Source organism: Cervus elaphus, chromosome 4, assembly GCF_910594005.1.
Source record: "Cervus elaphus chromosome 4, mCerEla1.1, whole genome shotgun sequence".
In the NCBI taxonomy this organism is placed as follows: Eukaryota; Metazoa; Chordata; class Mammalia; order Artiodactyla; family Cervidae; genus Cervus; species Cervus elaphus.
This window is the reverse complement of record NC_057818.1, coordinates 14,185,910-14,210,076: the sequence shown is the minus strand read 5'-3', so window position 1 is coordinate 14,210,076 and position 24,167 is coordinate 14,185,910. Positions and strand designations below refer to the sequence as shown.

General features: G+C 50.8%; 1 long non-coding RNA gene across 1 annotated transcript in view; it reads left to right on the top strand.

Moving 5' to 3' along the window:
• The window catches only part of LOC122691613, a 139,358-nt gene extending 115,651 nt beyond the window's left edge, over nucleotides 1-23,707 (top strand). The window contains exon 6 of the long non-coding RNA XR_006340465.1: nucleotides 23,541-23,707. This is a non-coding gene — a long non-coding RNA (uncharacterized LOC122691613). The remainder of the gene's footprint in view (nucleotides 1-23,540) is intronic.
• Nucleotides 23,708-24,167: the final 460 nt, after the last annotated feature.

Genomic DNA, 24,167 nt, shown 5'->3' with positions numbered 1-24,167 from the left:
GCATTTGCAGGGATGACGTTTGCTGGGGAGTCAGCGTGGGAGTACGCTTCCCCAGGGTCGGGGATCTCACACCTGCCTTCACTTTGGATCGTCTGGGAGCTGTTTAAACGCGGGCGTGTTCCTGGGGCCGTTAGTACGTGCCGTCCTTACGTCGTGAGTGTTGGTTTGCCGGTCCGTGTCCTCCATCAAATTGTAAATCGTGTCTTGTCCTCTGTCTTGTGGGTGGACTCGGGACTGGCCCCTGAGGAGGCCTTGGCACGTTTGCTGACTGTGTGAGTAAGTGAGAGACACTATGGCTAGGTCCTACCCGGGAAGTGGTTCATGGAAAGACAGAGAGAGAAGCCGCAGCGGCAGCTGCTGCAGAGGGGCTCGTCCTCACAGGGGCCTGCGGTGTCCTCCCAGTTTCCTTGGACTTCGAAGGGCCTGGGTGGTCCCGCTACCCCTCAGCCCTCAGGGCATCCCGGCTCTGAAGACAATTCCTGAACCCAAGAGGCCCCGCTCAGGGCTCCCCTGCACTTTGGGAGCCCGCCTTCACAGGAGGGTAGCCCGACCGGGTTTTCATTTTCAAGGGGTCCCCTCCTCTCCAACTCCCCCAGCTCCAGCTGGGATAGATGCTTGGCCCTGTCATTAGGGTAGGGCTGCAAGTGCTGGCCTCACACCCGGGCAGCCTCCGCGTCAGTGGGCCCTGCGTCCTCTCTGCTCCAGCTTTGAAGTCAATGGGGCTCTGTGTGCAGCTGAGAAGGCCCGGGTTGTAGAGATGAAGATGCTGGCTCGGGCAGTTCTGGGCAGGATGGAAGGCAGGGTGCCAGAGTCTCTGGAAAACTGGGGAATGGAGAGCACCTCCTCCCATGTGAGGGGTCTGGAGAAGCGTCAGATAGCCCCCTGACACCCTGGACTCAGAGCCGGCTCAGCCTGGAGGACTGCCTGCCCCGCGGGGCAGGTGAAGCCTCAGGCCTCAGAGCCTCTGGTGAAGGTCACACCTTTCCACGCCTTCCCAGTCTGAAGGGACTTGCAATGTGTCGCTAAATGGATTGAGTTTGGGTGTCTTCCTGCGGCCTCTAAGGATTGCAAGGTGAGGCCACCTGGCCTGGGGTTGGCAAGAGACCTGACTGTCCGCCCAGCCAAGGCTTTGGGCCTGCAGGTGATCCAGCTGCTTGCATCCCGAGGGCGGGTGGCTTGGGGCTGGAGAAGAAGGAAGCCCAGGTGCCATGTTGCTGCAAACACCCTCGTGTCAGGCAGGACGAGGGACGTGGCTGGAGGAAAGGCAGCCTGTCCTTCAGCAGAAGTTGAGCGGGCCATACATCTGCCGCCTGGGTGTGCGTGTCTCTAAACGTCTCAGTCTCCAAACGTCTCAGTCTCCCAGCATGTAGATGGAGGAGGGGGAGACACAGGGCAGAGAAAACACACAGAGAGAAAATGGGTATGGGACACAAGCACAGAACATGCAACTGTAAAACGCACTGACCCATCCAGTTACTTGTCACATATTTCGTGAGCATCTGACCTGTGTACAGAGCTACGCTAGGTCTATAGCAGACAGCCAAAAAGCAGTAGTTTCCTCCTTTAGGAGTGTCTCAGAACAGGGGATTGGATGGGGCAGGAACCTGACATCAGGCGTTTACTCCCCGTGGGACCCGAGGCAGGGGTTTGGACCTCTCTGAGCCTCTGTTGCTTCATCTTGGAGGTGTCCTGACGGTCCAAGGAGCTAAGCCCGTGAGGCCTTGAGCAGGGGCTGGCCCAGGGTGAGCTCTGGAGACGGCAGAGACGTGGTGATGGCAGCAGGAGCTGTTTGCCTGGAGGGGATGTACCAGGTGTGATCTCTGTGCTGCATCCCCCCCACCCCCAGGGCTGCCCCACTCTGAGACCCCGAGACTGCCTGGGAGCCGACCTGGACACCCCCCTGCTGCCACATCCCCGTTCTCACCTCCAATACAGCTCTCCTCCCATGATTGTGGGTGCCATGCTGGTCCCATGCAGAGCCGTGACTTCTTGTCTGCATGACCCTCACACTGTTCACATGTTAATCCTCACCTTCAGGCAAAGAGCAGGCACGTGATAGATCCACAGGCCTGCCCTCCCCTAGCCCTCTGAACCCCCATCCTCTTCTGTTTTTTTCCTAGCGTGCTAAGATTCATTTTTAAAAATCTATTTATTTTTGGCTGCGCCGGGTCTTCCTTCTGTGGGCTTCCTCTAGTTGTTGGGGGCAGGGGCTGCTCTTCCTTGCAGTCGGCGGGCTTCTCACTGCAGGGGCTTCTCTTGTTGTGGCTCACGGGCTCAGGTGGCTCATGGGCTTAGCTGCCCCACTGCACATGGGGTCTTTCTGGACCAGGCATCGAACCCGTGTCCTCTGCATTGGCAGGCAGGTTCTTAACCACTGAGCCACCGGGGAAGACCTGACAGATAGTATAGCTACTCAGTAAATACTCCAGCGGATCAATGCATAACTTTGCGATGGTTAGTGAAATCACTGAGCAGACTGGTTATTGGAAGCACAGGGCCACTAAGAGAGATCAGCGTTCAGCACAGAGGACAAGCCGCCCGAGAGTCAGGCCACTGGGCGGCCTGCTACCTGTCCCTCTGCTTCCCTCTGTGGGACTCTGCCAGTTACTGAGCCTCACTCCACCTCAGCTAGCACAGAAGTAGAACGGGAACAAGAGCAGGGCCACCTGGTGAGATGCTGGGAGAAGTAACTAGAAAGCTGCATGCAGGTTGGTTAGCACCTGGCACGTGGGCCACGCCGCTGATGCTGACAGTTGTTACAACCACTCTTTAGGCTGATGCTGGGCAGAGAGGGCAAGAGACACGTCCTTCTGCCGGGTTCGCATTATCCTGTCCTCCAGTCGTAACCAGCATTGCTCTCTGTGTCTCCATCTGACTTGGAACCCAGGATGGACGCGTCCCTCACACCAGTGATGGCCACAGACCTCAGACCACAGCGCTTTTAGTCTGCTGCTTAGTCCATGATCAACATGGCTTCCATACTTGCTGCAGAGGCTCTCCACTACCCCATGCACCCGCCAGAGCGGGGCTCTGGCCTGGGTTCAGATCCCGAGACTCCGAGGTCCACTCACAGGCCTGTGTTGACAGAGCACCCACTGCTTGCTCCATGGCTTGGTCCACCGTCCCCTGTTCCCGGGCGGCCTGGAGGAACCCCCACCCTCTACCTGGCTGCATCTGGGACTCATTGGTGCCGTCACGACAGTTTGTTTATGTGTAATTTCTGGCTGAGACTTGAAAGTTGAACTACCGCTCCGTTCTCTAAACAGCCACTACTGTTATACAAAAAGCAGGCCATCCCCTGGCTTGGATGTCGGACTGAAATATCTCCTCCTGGCACACCTCGTGAGGGAAATCAAAGGGCTCATTTACTCCCTAGTGGAAACCATGAAGCTCAGGGTCCCACGGGACTGGCTGGTCAAGCAGAGAAGTTCGAGGGTCCACGGGTCTGTTTACAGAGACGTGCACCCCACTGGAAGTGCCAGGTTCTGGAAGCGGGGTCCTCCAGCAGGGGACGGGAACCTCGCGGAAGGCGTTGGTCCGCGGTCTCCCATGCAGCGTCAGAGGCCATCCTCCTCCTCTGTCCCCTCGCCCCTTCCTCCAGGGAAGCACCGGGCCTTCACAGAGAGTTTCCTTTGTTTCTCCCAGGCGTGTTTCATGAGGCTGGGAGTTCTCCTGGCCTCTGGCCGCCTCGGTGGGTCGTCAGGTTTCAGGACAAAATTTGGACCACTGAAGTGCTGATCAGTTCCGGCACAGGGGCGGGGCTGCGGCCCTCACCCCTGGGAGGCTGGTGCTGCCCGCCCCCCGGCCCGCAGACGCAGGCCCTGCAAGGCGGCCCCGCCATGGCTGGCTGTCTATCAGAACAGGTCCGGCTGGGGGAACTCAGACGTGGCCCCCAGCTTGGAATTTGTGCAGTTGTGCCTCCAAGGAGGGGAAGGAAGGGAGGGCCTGGTGGCTGCAGGGCTTCTGTTCCTCCTCACTGGGGACAGGAGGGTCCAGAGGACTTCCGTCTGACACCCTGGGGGCTGGGGGGGATGACGAGCACTGGGAAGCCTCACAGATAATGTGCAGTCACTTCCGAAATGAGGTCAGGCGCCCCTCAGTGCCACCAGCCTCCTGTCTGCTGTGCATCCATGCAGAGTCTAACCCTTCCTACGGGCTGGTGTAAGGTTGCCACCCTAAGTAAGTGCCCCACACCTCTGGCTTCACACAGCAGAGGTTTAGCCTCTCAGTCTGGAGGCCAGAAGCCCAGGGTCAACGTGTCGGCAGGCTGCACCCCCTCTGAGGGTCCAGAGGTGGACCCCCTCCCCACCTTCCTGTGAGCCGGCACCTGCAGACTCCTTGGCTCGTGCCTGTATCGCTCCAGTCTCTCTCTGCCTCTGCTTCACGTGTGCATCTTCCCTGTGAGCCTGTGTCCAGATGGCCCCATTTTTCAGGACACCAGCCATTGGTCCAATTTCCAGATAAAGTCATGCTCACAGCTTCTGGGGGTCAGGACATGAATGTACCTTTCCAGGGGACACAGTTCAACTCAGAACAGAGCTAGTCTCTGCAGGGGCCCTTTTTGCTTTGATGTCTCAGTTTTCTCATCTGTAAAATGAGGATAATAGTCCCACCTTCTTCATTGGGCCCATGTGAGGATTAAGTTGATGAGATGGAGAGATGCAGAGTCCCGAGCACGGTGTTGACATGGCAATGAGATATTAGGCATCCTGTTCCTACTCTGATCATCAGCCACGGGCTCCCAAAACCACCGTGGAAAGAGAGAGAGTCAGGGTCGGGCACGTCGCACACTTCAGTGGTCCCCAATCACTTTTAGAATACAGTCCCTGTGGCCCCCAGGCCTCATCCTGCTCACTGGCCCGGGTGTGTGGGTCGTGGCTTCCTCCCATGTCGCACTGACCACCACCTCGGGACCATCTCACACCCATTGTCCATCCTGCTGCCTGGAATGCCCTTCCCAAGCGCCCTCAGGGCTGGGCTTCTCCCCATCTCCCCGACCTCCCTGTCCAAAGCTGGCACCCCCTCCGGGGTCGTGCTCAGCCACAGCATCTTGTCATGTGGTTGCCACTTTGCTTTCTTCCCAACATTAGCACAGTCTGTCATTTTATGCAGGTTGTTACCTGAATGCATCCAGGACACAAACCCCATAAGGGCAGGGACCTTGTTCCTCCCATGGTGTGGCTGGCCCTCTGCAGCCTTGAATGACCTGAGCCCCTCGTCAAAGTGGGTGTTTTATTTCTTGGGGGGGGGGTTTCTCTCTGGGGGCCCATGATGAAAAGCGGACCATGAGAGAGCTTTGTGTGGCTCACTCAGCCTTGTGTTTCCTCTTCTGTTTATTTCTACTGAAGGCTTTATTTTGAAAAAATCGTTGGGGCTAGCCATAGAAAAATTGCCAGCTATTACAATGAACTTCCATATGCCCGTTACCCCCTGTCAATTTTTAGCATATTTGCTGTTTCACTGCTTTTCTTACAGTTAACATCATGATCGTTACTCACTTATTTTTGCTGAACTCTTTGAAAATAACTTGTGGCGGCTGTGTCCCTTTTTGCCCCTGAGTGCCACAACACTGGCCCTTAGGAACAGGGATATTATCCTACACACCCACGTGGTCACAGAGCCTTTGGAAACTTTCATGTTCAGATCTCGATCTCTTTAAGAATTTTCCATAGTTTGTTGTGATCCACATAGTCAAAGGCTTTAGCATAGTCAATGAGGCAGATGTTCTTTTGGAATTCTCTTGGTTTTTCTATGATCTAGCAGATGTTGGCAATTTGTTCTCTGGTTCCTCTGCCTTTTCTAAATCTGGCTTGTATATCTGGAAGTTCTTGGTTCACGTACTCTTGAAGCCTACTCTGAATGATTTTGAGCATTACCTTGCTAGCATGTAAAATGAGTGCAATTGTGCAGTAGTTTGAACATTCTTTGGCATTGCCCTTCTTTGGGATTGGAATGAAAGCTGACCTTTTCTAGTCCTGTGGCTACTGCTGAGTTTTCCAAATTTGCTGGCCTATTGAGTGCAGCACTTTAATAGCATCATCTTTCAGGATTTGAAATAGCTCCACGACTTTCACTAGCTTTGTTCTTAGTGTTGTTTTCTAAAGCCCACTTGACTTTACACTCTAGGATGTCTGACTCCAGGTGAGGGATCACATCATCATGGTGTGATGTTTGTATACTTTGCAGAAATACATAACTTATTGAATAAATGCAAAGTAACTGTTTTTCTTCTTCTCTGCTAACTCTCTGACTTGGTCTCCACAGCAGTGTTTCTCCACCTTCTTAGATGAATGTCACCTTTGGAGAAACATGCCCCACTCATGGGCTGATTCCTGTGCCCACTCCCCCAAAGGCCTGTGAGACTGTGTTCTCATTAATAATCACAATCCCATCTGAAACTCCAAGACCTGAAGTGTCTTCTCACAGTATTTTCAAGTTCTGTGTAAAAAGCATTCCACTCATAATTTTTTAATATTGCAAGATGGAGAGATCCTTTCTATTCTATGTCACTACCATTGTCGTTTCTGGTTGCCACCCCCCAACAGGAGAGCAAAAGACACCTCTCCCCAGACCATTTCTGACTTAAGGCTTTAGGATGGAGACCCTATTGGGGAAGCACCTGGCCGCAGATGAGTCAACATTGTGGTCACTGTTCTGGAATCTTCACTAGGAGCCTGGTCTCAAGGCCTAAAGAAACCAGTCTCCTTGTAGGTAGGGCATGGCCCCAGATGTCCCGGTGGCTCTGAATCCCATGTCCTCTCCCATGGAAGCAATGCTGACCCGGGGAAAGGAAAAACAGAATACCGAGAGTGCCAGCCACAAAATATGCCCAACTTCAAAGGAAATCATGAGTGTTCTTAAAAAGCAAACAACACAAAAGGCATTTGGGGTGAACCGGGCTGTTTATCTCCGTATCCACAATGTGTTTGCTGATAAAGATCTAACTTGGAAACTTTCTTTTGTAGAGATTAAGACTAATTTTCCAGTTAATAATTATAGGTATTCGAAAACTGTCAGCTGATCTGGCTACAAGACAACACAGAAAGTGTTTCCTCTTCATTTTTAGTCATAGTAATAACAGCATCAACCAATTTCAAGCAAGATCAAATAGAATAGCTGATTTGGATTATCCAACATAATGGTCCAATGTGCTAAATTAAGTGTGAAATCTTCTAATTTTATTCAGGCATATAAGTAAAGTTTTTATGCCTAACTGCATTTAACAGCATGTTTTCAACTAGCTTTAAATAGCTTTTCAACCTAGTTAAGAGAGTTTGGAATGCTCTCTTAACATACTCTGGGGCTAGATGCTTGGTTCAAATCTTGCCTTTGCCACTTCCTGCCTGGGTCAGCCTCAAGTGTTACTCACTCTCTCTCTGCCCCAGTTTGCTCCACTGAACAAAGGGAATAATGATCATAGTACCCACAATGGGTTGGGAGGCTAAGTGGGTTAATTTACAAAATCTCTTAGTTCAGTTCTTGGCACATGGAAAATATATAGTGGAAGTTAGAGAAGGTGATGGTGGCGATGATGGTGATGGTGGTGATAGTGAAGATGATGGTGATGATAATGGAGATGATGATGATGGTAATGATGGTGGTGATGATGGTGGTGATGATGGTGATGATGGTGGTGATGTTGATAACGGTGATGATCATGGTGATGGTGGTGATAGTGAAGATGATGGTGATGATAATGGAGATGATGATGGTGTAATGATGATGGTGGTGATGATGATGGTGATGATGGTGGTGATGATGGTGGTGATGATGATGGTAATGATGGTGATGATGGTAATGATGATGGTGATGATGGTGGTGATGATGGTGATGTTGATAACGGTGATGATCATGGTGATGGTGGTGATAGTGAAGATGATGCTGATAGTGGTGATGCTGACTGTGATGATGGTAGTGATAATGGTGATGATGATGGTGATGATAGTGGTGATGATAAGGATAATGATGATGGTGATTATGATGGTTATAATGGTGGTGATGATGATGACTCCATTAATGTACACTGAATACTTGACACCTCTGAGTGCCATACTAGTATAATACATACAGATTTGGTTAATTCTCCTAGAACCATTATTGTCCCTCTTTTCTGATGAAAATAGAAGAGGTTTAGGAAAGTTAAGAAACAGGAGAGACTCTGGACCCAGGCCTCCCAAATGAATGGGGATGTGAAGATGGACAGGACATGTTTTCTGCCTCAAGGGGCCCATCCCTTCTCCTTACCATCTGACAAGCAGAAGAGTACACTGTTCTAGCACTGACATCGGAGAACAGCAGGTGTCATCTGACCCTCAGAGGCACCTGTTCCCTGGTTGGGGCAGACACTGTCACATCCGTATAGTTAAGGATAAATTGATACTCAGAGAGGTTACGTGGCTCATTCAAGGTCACACAACTGGACTTGAGAGGGCCTCCCGACTTTGATGTTGTGGCTAATGCTGTCCATGGAGCCATGTCTCTTCCTCCCCCGGCTTGGGGGAGCGGCACAGGCCCTGCTTAGCAGGACAATCACAATGACCCAAGAACACAGAGTTAGAATGGCTGCCATGCCTGGCTGAGTTAAGATGACAGCTGGACAACTGGCCCACTTGCTTGGCCTTTATGCAAACATAGTTAGCAGTTGTTTGAAATGGGGCAGAGACCAGACTACAGGCAGAAACAGAGGGGCAGTTACTGTGTAAAAAAAAGAATGCTGGATGGGGAGCTGGGACTGAAGCCAGGGATTCTCCCATTAAGTCACATGCTGAGCTCAAGGGTCTTGCCCCAGACCACACAGCCAGACTGTGATGGGTCAGACTCATCACAGGCTCATCTGACAGCAAGGTTAATGCTCTGACTTTGAAGGAGACCCATGGCTTGAGGCAGAAAGTCCAGGAAATATATATAAAATGGTCTTATGACCTATGACTGTTAGATGCTGGTGGTTAACATTGGCTCTGGGACGACCAGCTCTATCTACATGTTTGTGTCCTAACTTAAGTCTGTCCACCCACTGATGATTCCCTATTTGGTTTACCTGAGAGGACCAGTTGTCAGATATCACTTCTAGTCTCTGCTCAAAGCTTTGCTTATTTAACTGAGGGTTGCTGTCCTAAACAGTGGCTCTTAACACATTTTGCCTCCTAAGGCTAATTGTCATTAGTCTTCTCATAATGCCTTTGATTGTCCTATGTGTTCCTTATAAGATCACGTTTTTTTCTGTTATGTATGTGTCTATCCCCACCTCCTCCCTCTCTCTTTCCCTCTCTTCCCCATCCTTCTTCTGCAAAAAATTGGGAGACACTTGTTAAATAAACAAAGCAATAGGTGCACATCCCTAGTCTGCAAAGGCGCCATCAACATTAGATTAGTCCTTGACATCTGAGACTCAGATCCACCCAGGTATTGCTGAATCCAATTGTGAAATTGGTTTTGTTTCTTCACTTGGAATGTAACCCATGCTTGTTAAATCAGTGAATCACTGATTCAGTTCTTTCAGAACTGATTCTGAAAGATTTTTGGCTATTCTAACATTCAAACCAACTTCTAAAAATAAAGATTTGGTATCCTTAAAGATGATCAAGGATAGAGTTCACATATAAATATTTTTAAAGAAGCAACAAGCTGGCAGTGTTCAAAGACTCTTTGTAGAAGTACAGTGAGGACTCACAGAGCCGTCCGAGTGGTTAGATTCCATCTTAAGGGCCAACAATTTAGTAACAATAATAATCAAGGGTATTTTTAAAACCATGATTTATTGAGAGTGCATTCTTCATATTTAGTCCATCATGACTTATACAGATCACCCACACTCCTCACAACAGCATACAGATAAGGAAACAGGTTGAAAGCATGCAGAAGTTTGCCCCAAATCAGGCAATCATTGAATGCTAGGGTCAGGATCTGAATGAAGGTGTGTCAGGCTCTGAAATCCAGGCCACATTCAATCCACACTCACATCTGTTATCTGACTGGATGTGCGTCCTCATGAGTGAGATGGTCAGGTGGGGAGGGGTGGTGAGAACACCAATGTGGCTGGAAAAGGGGGGTGCGGTGGGCATGGAGGGGCCAAGGGGAGGAGGTGGAAAGTTATAAAGAGGCCATGGTCTCCATTCTGCTTATCAAGTCTTTGGGGGAGCCTTGAGAAATATAGGTAATGCAGTCCCACCCCAGATCACTTAACTTACAATATATGGGGGTGGGACTCCCAAATAAATGTCAGTGTTTTTTCAAAAGTCCCCAAAGGGGTTCTAATGTGTGGCTGGGGGAGGATCCACTGGGGTAGATTGTGAAGGGCTGCACTGGCCACAGTTTTGAGGGTTCCTGACTTAGTCTGTCCTGAGATATGCTTTTGTTTATAACTCTGCTCCCAGGGAATTTCCTTTGTCCCATATCCAGGCTGGAAGCAGGGGGCCGCCACACAGGGTCCAGGCAGGGTGGAGGGCCGGGGGCTGAGTGACACCCGACAATGTCTTCCTGGTCAACTTGAGAAGCAGCATAAACAAACCATGAAACTTAGCTTCTCCTCCGCCTCGGGACTCTTGGTTGGCTGCCACGGAATTGTCAGCCTCTTAGAAAGTGTCTATCTGCTCTCAGAGGCCATGGGAACACAGAAGGCACTCACAGCTCCGGCCCAGAGCCTTCTCCCACCGGAGCCAGCAACACAGAGCAGCCCACCCCTCGGCCACCTGGTCAACCAGCGGGGCTCTCTGGGAACCCTGGGCCCCAACCTGAAGGCTGCAGCAGGGCAGGGGTGGGGTTTGGTCAGAGCTGCGTTAATTTCTTTATGAGTTTCCCTGGGGGTTACAATCAACAGGCGAGGGGGAAACCCCACACTTCCAAAGCAGCTGGCTCCTAGACGCTAATCTCGGCAGTTTTCCCCCACAAGCTAACCCACGCCAGGGAGAAGCTCCCCTCTGACACTGAGATCCCCACGGAAATTCAGTTCCCTTAGAACAATAACCCCTTTCCTCTTCCCAGGAATCCCTTTTCCCTAGAAGAGGATTTTCACAGTAAGCCAAGGTGTTCGGGGATCTCGTTAAAGCATAACCTCATCATTGGACTTGTGGGAAAGTAAAAAACATCCCCAAAATATAAATCTGGTTACTAAATATTCACTGTAATGAAATTAAAGAAGCCCTCAAGTATCAGCTCTGTGCTTCCCACGTTAACCCCTGACATTCTACACACTGACATTCAGTGCTTATTTGATTGCAGTGAAACTAGAGCGTTCACTGACTTCTGCACAACATGAGGGTAAAGGCAGGGAAATACCAAGCATTGCAAGGAATGTTCGTTCCCTCTAGTCTACCAATTCCATCAGTGATATTTTATACCACAGGGAAGTAGCATCAGAATTTTAAACTCAAATGTTCAAGAATGTTGTCTGCATGGTTATCTAAGTGCCAATATCTGGAAAATATCTAAATATCCTAGAACAGGGGTTGGGGGCGCTTTTTCTTAAAGGGCCAGATAGTGAATATTTTTGGCTTTGCAGGCCACACGCTTACGATGTCTGCCATAGCTCCTCAGTTCTGCCAGGATGGCACAAAAATGGCCACAGGCCACACATAGACGAGTGAGTATGACCGCGTTCCAAGGAAACTTGATTTACAAAATTGGGTAGCAGCTTCTGTGGTAAAGAACATGCTTATCCGATTCTGAAACAATAGAATACAGTAGGCTATTTAACAGCTAAATGAAGAGCCTGTAGAAACTTGGGAACATGTAAACGATGAAATATTAATGTAAAAATGCAGAAAAGCACATGTTCAGGTGCAATCATAAATAGTGTGTGTACAGAAGGGAGAAGGCTGAAAGGAGATGCGTCAATGAAAAGGGAGTGGAGATGGGGGTGATGGGGACCTGTCTTGGTCAGTGTCTGCAGACGTGTCCTGAAATGCCAGGACAGAAGGCCAGGGTGCTGGCCTGTGACCAGCCGGCTTTCACTTTAGCACATTCACCCACTGCCCTGGACAGATGCCATCACTCGTTCACTCAGCTGTTTGTGAATTTACGTAAAACTGTCTGCTCACAAACTGTGAACTGTCTACTAGTCAGAGTTTCTGACCTGGGAACACGTGAGCAGGTGTGACGAGGGCAGGTGGGCAGGGGCCAGCCTGGGGAGTCCTGCTGACGAGCCCAATCACCCCACTCCACAACTGTAGTCCCCGAAAAGCCTTAGGCGGGTCTGAGAACAACCTTTCCACTGTGCCTTGCAGGGGCCACAGACCTGGAGGGAGGTGATGGTGGTCTGGGCCCACCTGGCACAAACGGGCCCAAATTAAGGGGGAGAGAGTTGGGCACGGTCTCCGCCCGCCCCACAGAAGGCTGGAGTCTCTGATGAGCACCGGGGACCCATGACACCACCTCCGTGCCACCGGCCACCCCTTCCGAGGGCCTCATCTTGCGGACTCTCAGGTTCAGGTCCAGATTCCGTTCAGGTTCAGGTTTACGTCTGAGAACAGGCCAAAGGGCTGCATGTAAAACTCCAGGTGTCCGCCCTGCAGATGTTTCCTGAGCAGTTTGGGAATTTGGGATCGCTCGGAATAGCATTTGCCCGTAAAACTGCCTAAAACGCTGTCCAAATGTCCATAAAGAGTAACCAAATAGCTGTGTGTTGTTAGCTAGTTCTTGTACTTCGAGCTTCCACTTTGGGCATGGATCTAGGGGTTCTGGTCACATTGGGGTGACCTCAGGGGTGCTTCTCGGTCACCTCGAGATCTGGTTTAGCCTGAAGCCCACAGTCACTTGGCAGAGTGTCCCCTTCAGTCTTGACAGCTGACCAGGACACATGGGGGAAGCCCCGGGGGCCTTCCTTAGACATTTTCCTTTAGGTAAAGTCCTGAAAGTGTTTCTCAGGGTCCAAGCCGGCTCATAAAAGATTTGCCAAAAGACAGAATAAAGGAGCTTCAGGAGACGGTGTGGTCACCCCCAGGAAGCCTCCCCGGAGCCTGGACAGGCCTTGGTGCTGCCCTGTTGCGGTGAAGCACACCCAACACAGAGACCCCCACTCCTCCCGTGTGTTTGCTTCAGTGACCATCTCCCCTGCTTCTTGGGGACATTTTCACGACTGTTGTTCAGTTGCTAAGTTGTGGGCTCTTTGCGACCCCATGGACTGCAGCACACCAGGCTTCCCTGCCCTCCACTATCTCCCAGAGTTTGCTCAAATTCAGGTCCATTGACTTGGGGGTCGACATGCTGTACAGATGTTTCAGAGGCAGGGGTGGGGGCACCGGGGTGACAGGGTGGTCACAGGGAGTGGCCATGAGTGGGAGAAGCTCACCCTCAGGTCACTCGTCCCCTTCCTTGGGCCACTCTTTGGTCCGATTCTTACTGAGTTCCTGCCGTGTGCAGGGCACTGCTCTAGGCCCTGGACAAAATACATGGACATTCCTACCTCCCATAAGCCTGCAGCCTAGCAGAGGGAAGGCCCCACAGACCCATTAACAGGCCTTTTTGTTAATGCTGGCGGGGCAAGCACTCTAGGGAGACCCAGCGAGTGAGGAGGCAGGGCAGGGCAGTGGGCAGGGTGGACAGGGCAGGCCTCTCTGAGCAGTGACACTTGGCAGAGACCTGGGTGAACGGGATGGGCCAGCCACACTCTTAAGAGGTGGCCTAGCACGTGCAGGGGTGCTGTGGCAGACGGGTCTCACGCGTCTGAGGACAAGGAGAAAGCCAGTGGGCCTGGAGTGGGGACAGAAGCGTGAGTGCCTCTGAGTTTGCAGCTTTCCAACCTTTTCATGGGTGTGTCCAACTCTTTTATTGTTCAGTTGCTCACTCATGTCCAACTCTGTGACCCCATGGACGGCAGCGCACCAGGCCTCCCTGTCCATCACCATCTCCTGGAGTTTGCTCAAACTCAAGTCCATTGAGTCGGTGATGCCATCCAACCATCTCAGTCTCTTCACCTCCTTCTCCTCCTCAATCTTTCCCAGTATTGGGATCTTTTCCAATGAGTCAGCTCTTCACATCAGGTGGACAAAGTATTGGAGCTTCAACTTCAGCATCAGTCATTCCAAAGAATATTCAGAGTTGGTTTCCTTTAGGATTGACTGGCTTGATCTCCTTGCTGTCCAGGGGACTCTCAAGAGTCTTCTCAAGCACAAGTCAAAAGCATCAATTCTTCAATGCTCAGCCTTCTTTATGGTCTAACTCTCACATCTGTACATGACTACTGGAAAAACTATAGCTCTGACTATATGGACCTTTGTCGGCAAATTGATGTCTCTGCTTTTAAATATGTTGTCTAGGTTTGTCATAGCTTTTCTTCCAAGGAGCGGGCATCTTTTAATTTCATGGCTGCAGTCACTGTCTGCAGTGATTTTGGAGCCCAAGAGATCAAAGTCTGTCACTATTTCCATTGTTTCCCCATCTATTTGCCATGAAGTGATGGGACCGGATGCCGTGATCTTCGTTTTTTTAAAGTTGAGTTTTAAGCCAACTTTTCACACTCCTCTTTCCCCCTCATCCAGAGGCTCTTTAGTTCCTCTGTAGCCATGATTTAGTGTCTCTAGGGGAAACGGGGCTCCTCAGGGGCCTCAGTGTCCCCACGTGGAGGGTGGCACCAGGCGCCCCTCCAGCCTGACTGTGGTGCCCGGGGGGAGCTCCACGGCAACTCCCCTGCCGTGTGCTGAGCCCGTGCCTTCAGGCCGCTCAGGGGGCGCCTGTTCAGAAAGGGGAGCAGCTGCGGGGAAATTTGAGGCTACAATTGTGGGCTCATTTTTCACGGAGATCTGTGATGACAGTCACGGCTCAGGGTCGGGAGCCACAGCCAACGTCCCACCCACTGCTCGCAGCCTGTCTCCACCACTGGGAACCTGAGGATGAAGACGAGGGCACTCCTGGGGGTGGTCCGCGTGCTCGACAGAAGGACAGAGGGGGCCACATGATGGACAAGCCCCCCTTGTCCGTCGGCCCCTCTGCTGCATCCAAGTAGGAGGCAGGAACCCTTGACAGGAGAACCTGAAAGATGAGTCCCCACGGGACCATGCTGACAATCTGCTGGGGGCCTCTAACCCCCAGAAAAGGCCGCAGCCCAACAGGGGCCTCACCCCACGGGTCCCAGGGGCCCCGTCAATCAGGACAGAGGCCGGGGCACAGGGACGGGTCAGGCGGCTTTAGAGAAAGCCCCACATTGTTTTTGAAGGGCAACCTTTTGCATCCTGGGTTTCACCGGCTGTGTGGCCACCCGGCCAGTTTAGCGTTTGCTGGGAGCTAGGGAAGAGAGGAGGGAGGAACAGCCCTCCCGGGTGAAGGTAGCCTGCGGTCATGCCTTGGGGAGCCTAGGGAGGGGAGGGGGCACATTTTTATCCCATATTTGGTGATATGGTGGGCTTCAAGTTCTTCTCGTGCCCTCATTTGTCAGGACTTAATGAGAAACCCCAAAAGGATTTAGAAATTTCCCTTTCCCAAGGACAGGAAATAAATGGGAATGTTCTAGGGAATTAGGGGAAAACCCATCACAGGGAGAGACAGTAGCCTTTGTTGTCTGCTTTTGTGAGCATGTGAGTGTAAGAGTGTGAGTGTATGAGAGTCTGGCTGTAAGGGGGTGAGCGTGCATAAGAGGTTTAATGTGTGTAAGGGTGTGTGCGTGTGTAAGAGCAAGGCCCTCACCTCCAGGACTTGTGTGCTGGGCCTTGAGGCCATGAATTCTCTGTCCATCACCAACTCGCAGAGTTTACTCAAACTCATGTCCATTGACTTGGTGGTGCCATCCAACCATCTCATTCTCTGTTGTCACCTTCTCCTCCTGCCTTCAGTCTTTCCCAGCATCAGGGTCTTTCCCAATGAGTCAGTTCTTCGCATCAGGTGGCCAAAGTATTGGAGTTTCAGCTTCAGCATCAGTCCTTCCAATGAATATTCAGGACTGATTTCCTTTAGGATGAACTGGTTGGATCTCCTTGCAGTCCAAGGGACTCTCAAGTCTTCTCCAACACCACAGTTCAAAAGCATCAATTGTTTGGCACTCAGCTTTCTTTATGGTCCAACTCTCACATCCATACATGACCACTGGAAAAACCATAGCCTTGACTAGACGGACCTTTGTTGGCAAAGTTATGTCTCTGCTTTTTAATATGCCATCTAGTTTGGTCATAACTTTTCTTCCAAGGAGCAAGCGCCTTTTAATTTCATGGTTGCAGTCACCATCTGCGTGATTTTGGAGCCCAAAAAAGTGTGAGTGCAGACCAGAGGTGCAGGGGAGGCAGCGCCTCCAGAGGCTCATAGGTCAAGAAGGCTGGAATTCTTGTGTCCAGATCTACTTGGGTTTTCTAGGACCATTCCTGTTACCGGACTCCGATAGAGGACGGGGACACGGGCCCGGTGGGCCAGGTGGGTCCAGCCCTGCAGTGACCATGGCCTGGGCTGAGGGTCAGCTTGGATTTGCAGGTGGAGAGAGTGTCCCCCACCCCATGCAAGGCTGCCCAGTGCTGGACAGGTGGGCAGGATGGATCCTAGGGGACATGGCTGGAGGGAGGTCAGGGAGAGGGCTGAGCCCTGCTGGGCTCAGACAGATGCTTGAGGGGATCCTGGGATGGATGAGGAGGCCTGGTCCAGCCGTGGAGCAGGAAGTGGGCCAGCCGGCCTCTGGGGATCCCTGCTATTTCAGGGTCAGGCGTGGACACGGCAGCCTTGGAGGGAAGCTGGAGGGCAGGGAGGGAACCAGGATAGCATGGGGGATAGGCAAGACCACTCTTGCTCCGAGACCATCTGTGGGCCGCTCTATGGGGACAGGGTGGGTTCACCCATCCACCATTATGTCCCCAGAACACACAAGCAGGTGCAAGGTGGCAGCAGCTTCTGCTGAGTGAGTTTCACGGGGCCGACGTGGCTGATGAGGCAGGAGCCCTCCAGGACGGTGGGCTGCCGAGTGTGCTGTGGGCCTCCAGGGAGCTGTGCTTCTCCAGCCCACGCAGCGGGGACTCGGCCATCTGCCACCCACCACGCATCTCGTGGAGAGAGGGAAGACGAGACGTCCCTCCATCTCCTGCAGATATGGCTCAGGGGCCGCCTCCCCGGGACCTTCCGTGGCCTGGGAGGGGGGGGCCCACTTTTGCTTTGCATGCGCTTTGCTCTCCCCTTTTTTAGCAAACTGTTTTTACGTTGTCATCAAAGAGACACAGTTGGCACTCCTGTGTCAATGCAGATAGAGCCCACCCTTAGATCCCATCTCAAGGCTGCAGTCATAGACCAGGACAAATTAACAAAGCAAAACGTGTCTGGCCCGATAGCTGACTGCATGTGCAGTGGAAAAAGCCAAAAATAAATGCTGAGAGTTGATGACCTCCATGCCATCCACGGGCATGGTGCCCAGATGGGGTGCGAGCGGAGGCAGGGGCCATGTCCACACCCTGCACGCAGGGCACTGGCGGGTCCCTGCGGCGGTGAGAAGTGGGTCCCAGAAACTGCCCTCCCTGGGCACCTTGGATCTTGGTGCCCAGGGCAGACTACACGCCTGTCACCAAGGCTTCCAAGTTCCCAGGGGATGCCCATTACCTGCTTCTGTCTGTGTGTCTGAGAACCAGCCCATGGGGCAGCCTGCATCTCCCCATTTTATTTTTCTTTTCTTTTTTCCCTCACTCAGACGCTCTGCAGGATGTTTTGAAATTGACTTTGATCTGAATGATAAGCAGTCACTGTGCCACTGAGTGCATAGGGCATCTGGTGGTTGAGAAGCTTTGTCCTAGTTTCAAGGGACCTAGGAAGGTTGGCACCAGGGAGCTGGCAGTGGCCCTTCCCTCCTACACGCCTGGCGCCACCTCCCTCCCGACTGCACGGGGACTAACCCTCCTGTCATGTCTTCCAGGATTCCTTTCTTTCTTTCTTTTTTTAATTAAATCATGCTTTATCTTCATGAAACTGATGGCTGGAGATGTCAGAGCAGAAGTCAGCTGACTTATCTCTATTTTTCAATAATTTCATTTATTTATTTATTTATTTTTGGTTGTGTTGGGTCTTTTTTGCTGCACAGGCTTTTCTCTGGTTGCGGTGAGTGGGGGCTGCTCTCTAGTTGTGGTGTGCGGGCTTCTTCTTGTGGTGGCTCCTCTTGTTGGGGAACATGGGCACCCCAGAGGGTGCACAGGCTTAGCCATTCCACGGCATGTGGGATCTTGCCAGACCAGGAGTCGAACCTGCGTCCCCTGCATTGGCAGGTGGATTCGTAACCACTTGACCACCAGGGAAGTCCCTTCCATCACTCTTTTGATGAACATTTCTTGGAATCGACTTGGAATTGACACCTTCCTCTTTACCTTTTTACTCACCTTCATCATAAACAATATAATTATTTGTGTTGTTTATGTACTTTTTTTCTTAAAGTATATTATTACAAGGACAAACCAGTTAATAAGTCGGAGGGCTGGTGGCAGGGGAGGTGGTCCTATTCTGCCCCCCACCCCCCAGGGGACTCGCCCTGGGGGCACTGCCAGAGCTTCGTCTGGAATACGGACTGCCTGAGTGTGCTGAGCACTTTGTGGACACACGACCCACACGCGGAAGAGAACCCAGAGCCCCCACCCATGTCCCCAGCGCCACGTGCGTCTCTGCCTGAGAGCTCCACGAGGACAGGGCTCTGGGTCTGTCTGCTCCCTGCAGCATCCTCAGTGACCAGCACGGTGCCTGGCAGGCAGTGGGTCCTCAGTGCGTATCCGCGGAGTGATGTGTGAGTGGGTGAGAGAAGGCGCGCACGGGGCCTCCCCTCCCTCCGGTCTGTCCCTCCCCAGGGCCCAGGCCACACGGGCTGCCGTGCGGCGTGACTGTGTCCCCCCTGCCCAGAGCGTCTTCATGACCCTTGCCGTCTTTACAGCGCCCTGTGATTGTGTCGCCCCCCACCTCGCCCCGTCCCATGCACCTCTGTCTGTTGAAGCCTTGACCCCCACGGTGCTGGGATTTGCCAGCAATTCCACAGTAAGAGGCCAAGGCCCTCATGATGGGGTCAGTGACCTGAGAGAAGAGGAAGAGGACACAGAAAGGAGGCCACTGTCTGTCAACCAGGACAAGAGACCTCCCCAGGACCTAACCTCCAGAACTGTGAGACGCCCTCAGTCTGCAGTCCTTGGTCCTGGCAGCCTGAGCCAAGACCACGACCTCAGGACGGTCTTCAAGGTCGCAGGGCAGCCCCACCGACCGTGAGCCACACCTGCGCCTCCTCGCCCTTCCTATTGGACCGTCCGCGTCTCCCTGGATGCACCAAGTTCTCTCCTGTCGGCGTTTCCGCAGGCTGCCGCATCCTCTGCCAGAATGCTCTCCCTCCATTTGTCACCCAGCTCCTTCTGGGCTCAGTTTACCCCTCAGGTGCTCGAGGACGGCCTACTGACCCCCGTCTCTGCCCACCACCCTCCCCCACACCCCAGGGCACTGCAGGGTCGCCCCTCTGTATCAGTAGGACTCCCCCACGCCCCAGGGCACTGAGGGGTCTCCCCTCTGTATCAGCAAGATGGGTCAGTGACATCTTAACCCCAGAACCTTGGTGATGTCACACAGTGAAGGTTTACCTCTCACTGGCATTCAGAGAGGTTCCTTGGGGCCCTGTCTAGATTGCCAGTTAGGGTCCCAGGAGGATGGTGGCTGCACCCTGGGCTCAGCCAGCAGTGTCGGGAACTCAGTCCTGACCCAGAGTGCCAGAGATCACTGCTCATGGTCCACTGGCCAGAACTAGCCACCTGGGCTCAGCCTACATGGCAGGGGGAGAGAGGAACATACAAATCCCTCTTGTTGCTCGGAAAAAGAAAATATTAATACAACAGAGTGGTCTCTGCCGTTGCCCATCATAGAATGTTCCCCACGATGTGTAACTGCTGAGTTATTGTCTGCTCATTCCCTGCCTGAGACGGAAGTTCCTCTGGTCCCTGGCTTTCAGCTTTCCCCCTAGTTTACCCTGGACACCTAGCAGGACCCCCAGCCCGGAAGGACCGTGAAGGTTTGAGAAGGATCTAGTCAAGACTCGTGGCTGCTGCTCCAAGTGGACACCGGCATCCCCCGGGGACACCCTGATTTCTCAGATGCCCTGTGCTCTGTGCTGACTGCAGTGGGTCTTTTCCTCACTGTCTCCCCTTCACTTCCCCATCAGTGGACGCTGTCGAGGACCTATGAAATATCCTAAACACATTCCGTCTGTCTTGTCTGTTTTCCATTTTGTGTTTGTGCTGTTTTTTGGTACAATAAACAAGGTAAAAGCAATGAAGTAAACAGCATGAGGTTTAAAGTGTTTTCAACAAGTGAACAATACCTAACTGTTCTGAGAATGTGAATCCTTAGTTTATACTGATAGCTGGAAAACAAAGTATTTGGATGGCAGCCAGTTTTCCAGGGTGAATAAACACCTCGAAAGGGACAAATATTTTTCACAGACTGTCAGTGAAACAGAGGCTCATATGTTTAAAAATAAATACCTAAAAAGGGAAGAAAGAAAAGAAAGAGCAAAGAGACCCTGCTAACCTTCAGTTTCCAAATGAGCTAAAAAACAAGGTTTTATAGTTATATTTACTTCATCCAAAGAAACAAAACTCTTTTAACTCCTCTGTACCACTACTCTCAATGAGTTTTTCTAAAATGTCACTCTTGAGATTGAACAAGGGACTTCACTCTTTAGGTCTTAATTTCCTCATCTGTGAAATGGAGGTAATTATAATTCCTCATTCACAGCATAATTATGAGAACTAAAGAGGTTAATGTATGCAGAGGGCTCAGACCAGGGCGTGGCACCTGTGACATCCATCCATATAAGTGTTAGTCATCACCATCACCACCACCATCATCATATCATTATCATCACCATCACTATCGCCATCATTACCATCATCATCATCACCATCATCCCCACCATCATCACCATAGTCATCATCACTATCACCTCATCACCATCACTGTCACCATCCCCACCATCATCCCCAACGTCATAACCATCGAAATATTATCACCATCATCACCATTGAAACATTATCACCGTCACCACCACCATCATCATCATTATTACTGGTAGTTACAAACCTCATATGATGAAAGCAGTGAAAACAAGTGTCAGGAACCCATCCTCTGGTTGGTATTAGACAGTGGCCATCCAGTGGGATGCAAGCTCGACTGCTGAGCATAGATCTGAAATGTGAGTATATTGCAGGTTTTTTTGGCTATCACCCCAGTAAGTCACAGGCATACATGTCCACACATTTAATATACCCATGCACTTGACTCCTTTCTGAACATTCTCTGTACTGGTACTGTGAGGAAGGCGACATAAAGGCAGTTGCTTGACTGGATAGTTCTCAAGAATTCACAAGTTGGCAGAATGCTTCTTCTTGACCCACCATTGCCAGGGCTGCAGAAGCACATACTCCAGAATGTTAGCAGGGGTCACCCCTGGGAGCAGCATTAGAAGTAGGCTGCCTGCAGGTCCCTAGTTTGTGCCTGGTTTCCCCAAGTGTCATTGTTTGCAATGCCCCAGTTATGAAGTATATGATCACTGTCATTTTAGTGGTTTCTGATCTTCTTCTTGCTCATCTGTATTTTCTAAGCTTTCAAAAGGGAATTTTTGTTGTTGTTCAGTCTCTGTCATGTCCAACTCTTTGCAACCCCGAGGACTGCAGCATGCCAGGCTTCTCTGTTCTTTACCAACGCCTAGAGCTTGCTCAAACTCATGTCTGTTGAGTCAGTGATACCACTCAACCATCTCATCTTCTGTCATCCCTTTCTCCTCCTGCCTTCAGTTTTTCCCAGCATCAGGAGCTTTTCTAACGAGTCAGCTCTTTGCATCAGGTGGCCAAAATATCGGAACTTCAGTTTCAGCATCAGTCTTTCCAATTCAGGATTGAGTTCCTTTAGGATTGATTGGTTTGATCTCCTTGCAGCCCAAGGGACTCTCAAGAGTCTTCTCCAACACCACAGTTCAAAAGCATCAATCCTTTGGCACTCAGCTTTCTTTATGGTCCAACTCTAACATCTGTACATGACTACTGGAAAACCATAGTTTTGACTAGACGGACCTTTGTTGGCAAAGTGATGTCTCTGCTTTTAAATATGTTGTCTAGGTTTGTCATAGCTTTTCTTCCAAGGAGCGGGCATCTTTTAATTTCATGGCTGCAGTCACTGTCTGCAGTGATTTTGGAGCCCAAGAGAACAAAGTCTGTCACTATTTCCATTGTTTCCGCATCTATTTGCCATGAAGTGATGGGACTAGATGCCATGATGTTCATTTTTTGAATGTTGAGTTTTAAGCCAGCTTTTTCACTCTCCTCTTTCACTTTCATCAACAGGCTCTTTAGTTCTTCTTCGCTTTCTTCCATAAGGGTGGTATCATCTGCATAGCTGAGATTATTGATGTGTCTTCCAGCAATCTTGATTCCAGTTTGTGCTTCATCCAGCCCAGCATTTCATATGAGGTACTCTTCTTATAAGTTAAATAAACAGGGTGGAAATATAGAGCCTTGACATACTCCTTTCCCAATTTGGAACCAGTCCATTGTTCCATGTCTGTTTATAACTTGCTTCTTGACCTGCATACAGGTTTCTCAGGAGGCAGGTAAGGTGGTCTGGTATTCCCATCTCTTTAAGAATTTTCCACAGTTTGTTGTAATCCACACAGTCAGAGTCTTTAGCGTAGTCAGTGAAGCAGAAGAAGATGTTTTTATGGAATTTTCTTGCTTTTTCTGTGATCCAGTGGATGTTGGCAATTTGGTCTCTGGTTCCTCTTTTAACCAGAAAAGTCATTCCTGGTTAGGAACTTCTGGTTCCTTCCCCTGCCTTTTCTAAATCCAGCTTGAACATCTGGAAGTTCTTAGTTCACATACTGTTGAAGCCTAGCTTGGAGAATCTTGAACATTACTTTGCTAGCATGTGAGATGAGTGCAATTGTGGGGTAGTTTGAACATTCTCTGGCATTTCTTTTCTTTGGGGTTGGAATGAAAACTGACCTTTTCTAGTCCTGTGACCACTGCTGAGTTTTCCAAATTTGCTGACATATCGAGTGCAGCACTTTGACAGCATCATCTTTTAGGATTTGAAATAGCTCAACGTTTGTAATTAAAAAGTAGAACAGTACCAGTGACAAGGCACCAACAAGGTGCCACCTTCCCCAGAGATGGTTTCCTGCTCCCCTAGCATGAATCTCTCCAGGCAGAATCTTCTCCAGCCTGTCCATAGCAGGCTGGTGTTAAATATTAGCTACCAAGCAGGAAGCTGACCAGCCCCACCCCCAGCTCTTTGTGTAAAGATGATCCTACTAGTGTTGGTGGAAACTGAAGCACTCCTACGGTAGACATAACACAGAGACCTCCTCCGGATTGTGGTCCCCTTTGGTGGGGAGCGTAAGGCAGGGCTTGCACAGGAGAACTTGGGCTGGCTCCGTCAGCTTGGTGCTTCCACCCGGCAACATCTCTCTATATGGAAACGGAAAAATATTAACTCAGGAACCCATGCCCATTACTGAATCGCTGTGTCTGCAACTTTATGCTCATTAGAGTTTTAATAAACTCCTGCCTGTTTTTATAGGGATTTTTTTCCACCACCTTTGAACTACTTGAAAACAATAAAGTGCCCTCTTCACACAGGTTGGCCCAATGGGAAGACTGAGCTTATTTCCACTCTCCTCCTGAGAGTGACGACGCAGCTCCACGAGCCAGGGACGCTGTGATCGGATGAGAGATGGACTTCAGCCTCTGTGGTGACCCCTGGAAGAGGAAGCAACTGGACGTTTCCTCTGCACATTGTCTTTTGCAAAGATACAAGTAAGGAATATTTGTCCTGGATTGTTTTTCCTTCTTTGAATGCCAGAAAAACTTGCTAAGTTCAAGGGAAATAGAGGGGAAAAAACAAACAAACCCTGCATTATTAAGTTTTAATGGATAACGGTGGGTCTTTGGTCAAACCAACCAAAGACCCACGTCTGCCGTGGCCATGACTATTTTCACACCTAGAGGCCTGAGCATACTTTGGGGTGCAGGTTTCAGATAAGCTGACTCTTGGGGCTGACACGTTGAATGCTCCCCATTCCCTGGGTAGTGGCGCTCACGTGGGTGCCCCTGTGCGTCACGAGTGCCCTCACTGTTGCCGGAACGCTCATTCTGCCTCTTCCCTGAGGTTTGACTTCATCAGGAACTTCTGGAGACACCTTCCCCGATTGCCCCGCGTGGCACTCTGTTTCATCACCTGCTTGTCCTGCTTGTTTACCTGTTGAT